Below are 10,862 nucleotides of genomic sequence, written 5' to 3'. Positions count from 1 at the left end.
ATTTCTTCTTTGGCTCGTTCACATTACATTCCGTTCTCCAAGTTCTTTTTCTGAATTTTCTTATCTGTGATTCTTCATCACTGTCATCAGATTCACTGTCAGATATTCAGATTCTTGACTCAGGTACTTCTTTACTCGGCTATTTCACTCCATTAGGAACTCTATCCTTGTAACTGGTACTTGGCAATTCATCTTCTTCTTCTTCTTTAATTACCTTCAACTTCCCAGTTTCAGATTTCTTGTTCCTGCTTTCAGAGCTTCTTTTCTGCTTTTCAATACTCTCCTGGTCTTGAATCACAATCTGATCAGACTCTTTTTCTGCTTCTTTTCCTAGCAGATCTCCATCATTTTCAGAGTCAACAACTATGATATCCAAATCTTTCTCACTCAATTCTCCATTCACAGTTGAATTTTCCAGATGTCGACCTGCCTGTCGATCTTCAGGATCTGGATTTCTTTCAGGTTCTTCTTCTGAATCTGAATCAGCTGTGGTGTCACTTTCTTCATCAGAGTTTTCAGGTGTATGTACACGAATAGTATGGCTTGGATGGATCCACCTCTTTACACCCCTGCACTTTACCGCATTTGTTGTAACAAGAATGATTTGTCTTGGTTTCTGCCACCTAGGTACCAGACAATTTCTTCTTTGATGAATTTTTGTTCTCACCCAGTCACCAGGTGCCAGATCATGTGCTTGTTCCTTTTCTCTTGACTGCACTTCAGTTCCCGCCTGATTGGACACAGAAGTCACGACATCAGATAGATTCCTACAGTACTCTAAAATGACGCTATCATTAATAGCCATCAATTTTCCCACTGGTACGAATGCCTGTCTCATGACTCTGCCCATAAGAATATCATGTGGGCTTAAACCTGTCTTTTTATCAGGTGTACTTCTTAGAGTCATCAAAACAAGTGGAAGAGCATCTGTCCACTTTATGCCTGTAGCTAGACACATTTTTGCAATCCTGTTCTTAATTGTTCCATTAATTTTCTCAACAACTCCAGATGCCTCTGGTCTGTATGCACAATGTAACTTCTGCTCTATGTGTAATGCCTCACAAATCAGTTGTAACAGTCTGTTTTCAAAATGTCTTCCACGATCACTCTCCACAGTCACTGGGAAACCGTACCTAGGCAGACCCCCCAGGATATAGCGGCATGGATTAGCAAATTTAGCGGCACAAATATGGAAATTTAGCGGCACAAATATGGAAATTTAGCGGCATTTTTGCGGCACTTTATTTTACTCAAAATCATTCATTTTCAGTCTGAAATCAATGGAAACTGTTTCAGCAGAATATTCCACTTTGCAATAGGCATGTTTAAAGTGTCTGCAACTCTACAGAAGCACAGCTCTGGTCCTAACCTCCCAGGAAGGAGCTTGATTTCTCCCTGGGATGTTCTAGTGCCCATGTATGTACCCCTGCCGGGTACCGCTCCCTCCTTCATCTGTGAGGCAGGAAACCTCTTCCTCAGGCACCCTAGGGCACAGGATCGTAGTGGCAGATCCAAATAAGTGAGACAGACTGCATAGGGAGGTCACCTTCTGCTTACTAGTTATTTCACCAATTTGTGTAAATGTACATTATCAAGTGCAATCTTCTCCTTTAAAAAAATGGTAGAGCATATTTATAACCTCTTCAAAGGCTCCATCAAGTGCTTAATGTCCATGGAAAGCACCACCCCACTCATGGACTCACCTGTAAGTATAGGAATTTGAGAGAGCAATACACTCATGCTTTAACTAAAAGGTTCCCGACTCCCCTTTACGATCAAACAGAAGAAGAAGCAAGGCGCACACAAAGTGGAGGTGCACAATCTTCAAGCTTCTCAGCAAGCGAGATTACAGCTCCCTCTCTAAACCGGGAACCTTTTCACTCTGTAAACCATGCCATGCGCACTGAAAAAGCCAATCTGCAAAGGCCAACAGAATTCTCTTGTTACGTTACTGGCAGCCACAGGGTGAAAAGTCATCCACTTGCCGGGAGGAAACTCTCTGATTTTGTTGTTCTCCGGGCCCCCCACTTGCAGGTTTTGTTTTGCTGAATAAAAAATCATAGCTGCCAAGGTTTCAGACTGCTATGTGTGACATTTTCATAATTTTAGTGTAATTATGAGTGACATTTCAACAAATATGAGTGACATTTTCTCACAAGCAAAATCAAGCAATGAAGATGCAGGAAACATACAACAATTAGAAATTACTATCCACTGAGCAACAAAAAGCTCTAATTATATCTTAAAATTGCTTAGAAGTACCAGAAATGGAAGGACACTAACGGGACATAGACTGCATGACAGCAGTGCTCAGCAACAGGGGGCCACCAGGCACTGTACCTGCTCAGAAGATAATCTCAGCCGCACCATGCAGATTATTCAATATTGATATTGAGTACACAAGGTTGACTTGTGATGGCAGTTCTTTGGAGCAATTGTTGCTGGAGGAAGTAACAGGACGTTTATGTTTATGAGTAATATTTCACTTGGTTATGTGTGACACTTTGTGATGAATTAAAGACAGCTATCAATAGCTTTTTTCGGGCAAGTTTCATTTTTTCATAACTTCTTCTTGGAACGAGCCCTTTTTATAACCTATTGACTGCAGTGCAAATTAAGAACCCGTTTGACAATAGCTTTTACCAATATTTCTTCTCCTTTACAGACCCAAAATGTGTTAACATTCTTGATGGATGCTGAAGTAGTCACCAATTTAACGCTGTGACACTCATTAAAACCAAGTTAGAATGTAACTCAATTCGGAAAATAAAGTCATTAGAGGTAAATATTTAGTCAAAGAACAAAAAGTATACCTCTAACAAATGCACAGCGCTGTTCTTTGGGACATGATTATTTTTGTAATGACCCCCTAATTATTACGGTCCCAGGATGGCAGCTGTTCCCGGAGCTGCAGTGGGGCTCTGTTTTGCTTATAACGACATGGTACCGAGGGGCCTCTCTCGGCTCCTTGGGTGTGAAATTGTGAAATTGAAGGGCGACCAGCGACATCAGAGACACAGTCATTATGCTGTCTGGGGGGCGGGGGAGGTCAGGTGCACGAGAGCCACGATAAAGATATGCCCTCGTCTGACTTCTCTGTGGTGCCCCCATAGCGAAAACAAAACCATGCCCTCTTTGCTTCAGAGGAGCTGCAAAGAAGTACAGCTGCAACTGCCCGGCCATGTCAGCAGCGCCTGCCCGGCAGTGGCGAAAACTTGAGTAATTAAAACCAACTGTGACACGATAACAAGTCAGTCTGCCGAGTTAGCAATAGAATTCAGACCATTAGGAAGCAACTATCTTACGGCTCAACAGCGACACCTAGTGACGTAAGCGCCACATTGCAACCAATAAGAATCATTAATTATTTCCTTTATTCAGGGAGACACTTTTTAGCGGCCAAATCAGCAAATATCGCGGCCATCGCGCTAATCTGCCGATTTCGCAATTTTTTCGTGAATCGCGAAATCGCGAAATGCTGGAGGGTCTGCCTAGGTATAATCTCCCTCAAAAGTAATTTTGCAACAGTGTTTGCATCATTGTGACGTGTGGGAAACGCTTCAACCCATCTTGAAAACAAACAGACAAACACCAGAACATAACGCAATTTGTTATGTTGCGGCATTTCAATGAAATCCATTTGTAATCTGGTGAATGGACCTCCCTCCCGTCCTATGGTTCCCTTTCCCACAACCGTTTTCCTTATTGGGTTCATTTGCTGGCAAGTCAAACACCTCTGACAAAGAGATTCTGAAATCGTTCTAAACTTAGTATTAAACCAAGTCTCTCTAAAAAGCCTAATCATAGAATCTCTCCCAATGTGTCCTAGACCATGATACATCCTGGCCATGTCAGCAATCATGCAGTTTGGTAAAACTACTCTGCCATCTTTGTATGACCAAATTCCATCCTCATCCCGCTGTCTACATTCTGCTCTCAACCATGTGTTTTTCTCTTCATCATCAGCTTCATCCTGTAAATCTCTGATTTCCTGCCATGTTTCAACTACTAATGTTAGCATTAGTGAACTCAAAGCATGTTCATCGTTCTTTTCCCGATTAATTGCAAAATTGTTTCTTGCACAGTACTTCGCAATCTCGTCTGCATAAGCATTTCCTTTGGTAATGAAATCATTTCCCTTTTTATGTGCTGCACATTTCACAACAGCAATCTTTTCTGGTAATTGAATGCCATCAATTAATCTTTTAATTAATTTTGCATTTCAGATAGGTGAACCTGCAGACGTTAAATAGCCTCTTTAAGACCAGAGCTGTCCATAATCACGCACAACTCCGTACCCATACTCACTATCAGTTATTATGGTAATTCTCAAATTTATTGCTCTTTCACATGCACGAATTAAAGCAATCAATTCCGCTACTTGAGCTGAACGAATCCCTTCAAGACATGATGCTTCCACAACGTCAGCAACTGTACAGACAGAGTATGCTGCTCTCAAAAAGCCTTCCTCTGTTCTCAAACAGAACCATCAACAAAGTAAACATAGTCTGATTCGGGCAGAGGAACATCTTTAATGTCCTGCCTTGGCTTGGTGCAACATTCCAAAACATCCAAGCACTCATGATCAACATCATTCTCATTCCTGATTTCTGTAACAGTACCATCAGGCAATAATGTGGAAGGATTTAAGTTCACACATCTTGCTATCGAGACATTATCTGATCCCAGAATAATTTTCTCGTACTTGGTAAGTCTGTTACTTGTCAAGTGCTGCGTTTTACTTCTAGTGAGAAGAATTTCAACTGAATGGGGAACATAGACTTTTACAGGAAACCCAATTATAATTCCTTCACTTTGCTCAAGACTCACACTGGTTGCAGCTACTGCTTTTAAGCAGCCTGGTAATGCTTTTGCAAATGGATCGAGCACTGCTGAAAAGTATGCAATTGGTTTTCTCAATTTTCCATGTCTCTGTATTAACACAGACAATGCACACCCTTCTCTTTCACTGCAGTACAGCTCAAAATCCTTTTCGTAGTCTGGCATGCCCAAGGCTGGAGCTTCGCACAAACTCCTTTTTAATTTTTCAAAAGCTTCCATCTCAGATTCTGTAAGAACAATTGGGTCTTTTATATCTGACTTTGTCAGTCTCTGTAATGATTTCGCAATTACTGAAAATCCACTAATCCACTGACGACAATAGCCAACCATTCCTAAAAACATTCTGACCTGTCTCTGAGTTTTTGGAGGTTGCATTCCCTGTATCATTTTAATCCTCTCAATTGTCACTTGTCTGATTCCTTTTGCAATTCTGTGACCAAGATATTTTACTTCTTGTTTGCAAAACTGTAATTTTGCAGGTGACACTTTATGTCCCTCATCTGCCAAATGATTCAAAATAGTAATTGTATCTGTGACACAGTTACCTCGTGTTTTTGCTGCAACAAGTAGGTCGTCAATGTACTGACCCAATGTTGACCTTCCAGATAAATTTAGATTCTCCAATGATTTCTTTAACAATTCATTAAAGATAGAAGGACTCTCTGTATACCCTTGAGGAATACGACACCATGTTAGTGTGCGACCTTGGAATCTGAACGCAAAGATTTCCTGGCTCTCTGGATGCAATAGAACAGTAAAGAACGCATTGCAAAGGTCAATGACAGTGTACCATTCTGCATCATGCGGAATTTGGTAAAGAATCACTGCTGGATTTGGAACAACAGGGCAACATGGAACAACTATCTGGTTAACTTTTCTCAGGTCTTGAACAATCCTGTACGTTCCATTTGGCTTTTTGATCCCCATGATCGGTGAATTACAAGGGCTACTCTCAATCTCTTTTAAAACACCTTGCTTTATGAATTTTTCAATCACAGGAATAACACCTTCAATTGTTTCTGCCTTCATCTTGTACTGAGGAATGTTTGGAAAATCTATTCCCTGCTTCACTGTAATTTTGACTGGATCAACATGTTTCAATAGACCCATTTCACTTCCAGTTAAATCCCAGATTTCACTCTTGACTGTCTTTTTCAATTCTTCAGGCAAATTTTCTTTATCAAATACAGGAAATAATTTTGTTTTCTCTGCTTCAACCATTAACATTGTCAATTTATAAAGCCCATCCTCCTCACATGTCTGCAACTCAATACCTTCCGGTGAGCAATACATTTTGCAGTTCATTTTACAGAGGATGTCTCTCCCTAACAGATTCACAGGACTGCTGTCACAAACTACAAATCTGTGTTTATCTTTGAACTTGCCAATTTCAATATTAACAGGCTCAGTTAGACTTGTTTTAATCTGCCGATTTGCTACACCAACTACTTGGATGGAATCCCCAGAGAGAGGGAGGTTTTCTATTTCCACTGATCTAACAGTAGAACGGGTAGCACCAGTGTCCACAAGAAAAGTGATATCTACATCATTCACTTTGCCATTAATAAATGGACCAGACTGGTCAACCTCAAGAGTGGCTCCGATCACACACTCTTCCCCCTCTCTCGGGCACCGTCATAAGTAGTCCTCTGAATCACTTCCTTGATTTTCTGTCATCAAAAATTGTCCAGACAAATTTGGTACATTTGCTCTTTGTGTTCTTATTACCTGATCAGCTCCGCTGAATCCTGATTCCGAATTATATCTTTGAGCACCTCTACTGTTTGGGAGAGAAGACTGTGGAATTTGACTCTGCTGATTCGCTAACCGTCGCTGTAGCTGTTGCTGAAGACTCAACTCGTTTAACTGCTGTTGTAGCTGTTGCTGCAGATTTACATCATTCTGCATCTGTGGATTTAATGATGCATTTTTTAAATTTCTGGGCGGATTTTTACACTCGCGCTTCCAGTGTCCAATTTCCCCACAATTAAAACAGGGCAATTTTTGCTTCATCTCCTCTATGTTAATATTAAATTTCGGTTTGTTATAATTTCCCTTAAATTTTCCTTGACCCTGATTCTGGTTAAAATGTACATTTTTATTCTCCAAACTTGCGATCTGTTGTTCTGCTACTTTCACCTGTGCCCACATTGCTTTCTCTTTTAATCTCTTTTGTTTTGCATCTATCTCATCACTGCAGTATTTTGCCTTTCTTAGTATGTCATCAACTGAGAGTGCTTGCCATCCGACAATTCCATTTCTGATCATCTCACCAATTTCAGGTCTCAAACCATAAACAAATCTATAAATGAAGTGGCTCATGTCCTTTTCACTTAGTTTCTCATAGCCACTGTACTGCTTGAAGACCAGCAGTAATCTTTCATAGAATGAGTGAACTGACTCTTTTGGCTCCTGATTTGTTCTATCTATTTTTACCCAATCTACTTCCTTTGGGGCAATTTTTCCTTTTAACCAGTAAATCACTTTGTCATACAGTTCCATGACAATTGACGATGGAGCACCTGTCTCTTTATCTCGAGGTGGTTCAACTTTAGGCCAACTCACAGAAATTTTACATTCTGTCCAGAGATCTGATGGGACAACAATGTCAAAGAATCCATCAAGATCAACCCACAGAACTTTTGATACTTTAATGAATCTGTCCACCTGTCGATACCATTCCACAGGCTTCTCTCTCAGTCGAGGAAAATCATTTGTGAACAACAGAATGTCCTGTCTGGACCAGGGAAGTCAAGCAAGAGCAAGTCCCAAAAGGAAACACACAATACATATGAGTCGTGGTACCGTCTGCCACAGTATAACTGTGGGAGGCAGTTATCTACTACTGTTTAAGACAAGGACATATTAATGCAATCCCACTAAACCTATGTGCAGGGGATACATATAATCGTCAGTGGAAAAACTGTGAGCTACAATGTATTAGATCAGAAAAAACAAAATATTAAAAGTATGAGAAATGTATTAAAAACATACACAATTCAAGGCATTACATTGGTATCAATACATAGATCAACATATTCATAAAAACATTCATAAAGAAATTCATTAAAAAACCAGGGAACATGGACATAACCACCACCTGCTATTTCTCTCATTGGTAACTGATTAGACAATTTTTCTCTCCTTTCCTCCTCCTTCTTTTTGGTCCACTTCACCCTCCATTTACTCAAGTCGCCCAATTTTTTAATGTACACAATCAAATCCTTTATATGCATGATTCTTCCCATTGCATTAAAACTTCCAATATCCTTTTCAGTAAAATCTAATCTGTAATGCTTTGTAAAATTTTTCTGTTTGCTCAGATCAATCTCTAATTCTGCAGCCAATTCTTCTAATTGATCATATTTATTCTTTGTTTTCCATTGAATGCTCCTGCAAATGAACAAAAGTTCATCATCTTGATAATGCTTGAAACTGTCAGGACCAATAGTGCCAATTATTAATTCCTCTAAATCTGCTTTAAGTTTTGCAACATCAAGTTTTGAAATAGAATCTGTTTTCTCAAAACTCTTTTCTGGAGATTCAGTATCTGACTCAGCACCCATTGGTGTTCTACATAATGAACCTGGATTGAAAGTTAAATCAGGCATCATTGTTTTTTCTCGATGTATTTCAGTTAATTCTGAGTAAAAATTTTCAGCCACTTTCTGAATTTCTGCATTTAATGGAACTGTCAAACCCGGTTGCCTAATTTCCCCTTGATCAAAAACAGGCTGAACAGGTCCAATTGTTACTGGAACTGTCACTGCTTCCGTGCCTTTAGTTAACTGCCGAAATAATTCTTCCTTAGAACGTAAATATTCTGAAGAATTTACAACTTCCCCATTTCTATCAACTCCCATTGAATTTCTAGGAACTTCTCTTCTCATGGGAGATTCAGGAAAATTTCTGCTTTCATCATAACCGCTAGATTTTGTTCTTGTTTCTAACCTTTCAGGAGTTCCAAAAGATTCAGAATTATTTGGGTACAATCTGGGTGAACCCTCATTTAATGGAGGTGCACTTGGTGTGGTTCCTGTAGAAACCATCGGAGTAGACCATGAACAAGCTGGCTTTAAAGGTGTCTGTTTTTTATTAGTCAAATAAATTTCTTCTAAAAAGGGTCTTCTGATTCACTTTCTACCACAGTATTATTTTTCTTTTCAGTTTTCTTTTGGCCTGGTACTTCTATAATCATTTCCATCACTGTATAGAGACCATCGCACATATCTGCCTGTCTCCACCGACCCATTCTATCCTCATGAGTTTCATGTTTCAAATTTGATGATTTTGGAGGTCTCATCATACCACTTGCTTCCCGCTGAAGTTGAAACATCTCATCCTCCCATTCAACTAAAGCCTCATACTGTGTTGGTTTAGGCTTCGGCACAAGAGCTGTAATTTTTTCTCTTAAATTTTTCAAAATCCTCATGTTAAATGAACCATCTTCCGGCCAAGCCAGAACACCATCATTTTTAGTGTACTGTATCCAAGCATCAAACCAAAGGCAAGTATGATAACCATATTCACCTTCCATATAGGCTGCGGGTGTTTTATACTTGTGAAGTAATTTTCCAACTCGTGTTTCAATTTTCTTATCAGGTGAAATAAAAATTTTAAATCTCTGAAGCAATGTAAGCTTTTTCTTCTCTTTTTTTATAATAATAACTCATGTTTTAATTAAATCTATTCGATTTAAAATGATCGTAAATGTTTCCTGGGTGTTCCGCGAAACCAGCCAATCCGTGTGTGAAGCACACCAACAAGCCAATCAGGTTGAGCTACGTCACCACCTTGCTCAACCAATAGAATTGCTGCTTTCTGAGAAAGCCAATCAGCTAACAGCTCGTCAGAGTCACGTGAACCAATCAGTGCGCTAGCTGTGACGTATTTTAGCCAATCACAGCGCGGACCCTGTGATGTACACAGCCGCTGCGGCTCCTCGCCTCTCACTCCAAACGCTCACCCCTCCTTCACAAAAACTTTTCACAGCGCCATTTTAAGAACACTTTTTCAATGGATTTCAATTATTAAAAACGAATAAACAAACCATTTGTCTGTTTCGCTAAAATAAGTGACAGCTTTTACAAACATTCAAGTATTCTTTTACGTGGAATAGACGACGCTACTCTCACAGAATATACATTCGTTGATAAAGTAAACTTTTACTCTACCCTTCTAACAGGTAATATTCTAACCCGTTTCCCTATGAATGCACATAAAGTAGCAATTCAAAGTTTGACTTGAACGAAATTACAAAATCATTTACACACTTTCAAACGGAAAGTTTCCCTAACCATACATGAAATCCTGGCAGGACTTTAACCAGCCTTAGAAATCCACAATCGCCAGTAAAATAGACCACGCTACCTTACCCTTCACGCAAGCTCGGGTTAATTCTACTACTCTTTTCACAGTGAGTTTTAAAACAGGCTCTTTGTCCCTATGCTCAAAGCTACGATTTCATAGACAATCCTTACTATACATTTTTCCTAACATACCTAAAATCCCTAAACTTGTGTTGTATGTCCACAACACTAGTGATAACAATACCACTATTTTGAAACAGAACAAATGCACTGTGCAACTTCACTTTGTCACACTACTCATATGCCGGCTCAACTAGGATTTTCCACACTGCAGGGAAAAACCTTTTGACTACATATAACAACTGAACAAAACTCAACATAGGTTAATCATCAATCCTATGTAACTACCATGTAGCACGTCGGTTACCATAGCAACCGTAACTCTGCTACCAGGAAATTGATCCAGCGCCCCTATAGAAAATATGCCATAAGCAACACTACCCAACTCCACAAAACTCACCATTAATCAGACATCATTCACAAGGCCCATAAACTGACATGACATATTTTGAGCAACTGAATCATGTGGCCTAATTAATAAAACCTATTCACAAATTATATACACATTTATATACAACTGCAGTATAATGTTCTCACCATGGTTATATAAATCTTTGCACTTAATTAAGCCACTTAGGCAAAGGAATCTGC

This window comes from Lissotriton helveticus, chromosome 10 (assembly GCF_964261635.1).
Source record: "Lissotriton helveticus chromosome 10, aLisHel1.1, whole genome shotgun sequence".
Classification (NCBI taxonomy): domain Eukaryota; kingdom Metazoa; phylum Chordata; class Amphibia; order Caudata; family Salamandridae; genus Lissotriton; species Lissotriton helveticus.
Note: the sequence above shows the minus strand (reverse complement) of the source record.